Consider the following 1,846-nt stretch of genomic DNA (forward strand, 5'->3'; position numbering starts at 1 on the left):
CATTCAGACTCTGAGAAATCATATTGACTTGCTGAGCCAATATTTTGTTCTGAGCCAATATGGCATTCAGAGTATCAACTTCAAGAACTCCCTTCTTCATAGGCGTCCCATTACTCACAGAATTCCTCTCAGAAGTGTACATGAACTGGTTATTAGCAACCATGTCAATGAGTTCTTGAGCTTCTGCAGGCGTTTTCTTTAGGTGAATGGATCCACCTGCAGAAGTATCCAATGACATCTTTGCTAGTTCAGATAAACCATCATAGAATATATCCAGGATGGTCCATTCTGAAAGCATGTCAGAAGGACACTTTTTGGTCAGCTGCTTGTATCTTTCCCAAGCTTCATAGAGGGATTCACCTTCTTTTTGTCTGAAGGTTTGAACATCAGCTCTAAGCTTGCTCAGCTTTTGAGGAGGAAAGAACTTAGCTAAGAAAGCCGTGACCAGCTTATCCCAAGAGTTCAGGCTATCTTTGGGTTGAGAGTTTGATGACATGTCACCATGTCATGTTTTTCTATGCTTTTTCCTTTGTTTTCAATAGGTTTTATGCACTTTCTTAAGCCATAAGCAAGCCAATTGGGAAGATTTCCATGTTTCCTTTGATTCAATCAACCATAGATGAATTAATGCACTTTCATGAGAATTTGTGCTATAATTGTCATATATTATGAAAGAAACACAATCTTATGATTTGGGGCATAGCTTTGATGTGTATGGTTGATTAATGATAGGTGAAGAAAGCTTGGAGAAAGGTTGAAGCAAGAAGGAATGGCTAGGAGCAAGAGAGAACAAAAAGTTTGAGCAAAAGTTTGCCTCAAACTTTAGCTCAAACTTTCGGAATAAGTGAAAACACCCCAGGGAACAAAAAGCTTGAGCAAAAGTTTGCCTCAAACTTTAGCTCAAACTTTTGGGAAAAAAGCTTGCGCCAACGTTTGCCTCAAACTTTTTGGCAAACGTTGGCATCACAAAACCAACACCCTGGAGGAGAAAAGCTTGCGCCAACGTTTGCCTCAAACTTTTTGGTAAACGTTGGCGCCACACCAACACACCCAGGGGAGAAAAAGCTTGCGCCAACGTTTGCCTCAAGCTTTTTGGCAAACGTTAGCGCCACAAGGCATACAAGGGGTATACTTCCAACAAGAATAACTTGAGCTACAGAGCTCCAAATGAGGTGATTCAAAAAGCAATGGAAAGTAGGAATCAAGAGCTTTCTAGGCATATATGGCACTGCATGGTGGACACTAAAATTGAGTGAGAAAACTGCCCCGAAATGTGCATAAACGAATATGGTGGCAACCTGCAGTGAGGCCAACTGACCTCTGCACCTTCGACGGAGTATAACTCGAGCTGTAGAGCTCCAAATGATGCGCTTCCAACGGCATTGGAAGGTAGACATTCAGGGCTTTCCAACAATGTATAATAGTATGGGGTGGACAATATGTTTGAGCCTCCAGAACTGGCGTTTTCGACCACATTTGAGGCAAACTTTACCTCAAACGCTGCCCACCAAGGCCAGCGACCTTGTCCTCTTCAAATTAGCATAACTTAAGTTGTAGATGTCCAATTGAGGTGATTCCAATTGGGTTAGAAAGCTGACATTCAGAGCTTTCTAACCATATATAATAGTCTATAGTGGGCATGAAATTTGCAACGTTGACAAGCAGACAAAGTAGTACCCCAACATGCATGCAAGAAGGCCCAACGTTTGGCTAAAAGTTTGACCTCAAACTTTAGCCCAAACGTTGGTAGCAGCAAATAAGGGCAGCTGGTATAAAAAGTTTGAGTAAAAGTTTTACTCAAACTTTTACTCAAACTTTTATGATTCATGGCCCGGTTCACAATGGG

At 41.6% G+C, this 1,846-nt stretch overlaps 1 non-coding gene across 1 annotated transcript; it reads left to right on the forward strand.

The window, feature by feature from the left end:
- The first annotated feature begins 292 nt into the window (after positions 1-292).
- On the forward strand, positions 293-400 carry LOC112761625 (small nucleolar RNA R71). The gene has a single exon (XR_003182013.1). It is a non-coding gene; the product is annotated as a small nucleolar RNA R71 (small nucleolar RNA).
- Positions 401-1,846: the final 1,446 nt, after the last annotated feature.

The sequence above is a fragment of the Arachis hypogaea genome, chromosome 16 (genome assembly GCF_003086295.3).
Source record: "Arachis hypogaea cultivar Tifrunner chromosome 16, arahy.Tifrunner.gnm2.J5K5, whole genome shotgun sequence".
Lineage (NCBI taxonomy): Eukaryota > Viridiplantae > Streptophyta > Magnoliopsida > Fabales > Fabaceae > Arachis > Arachis hypogaea.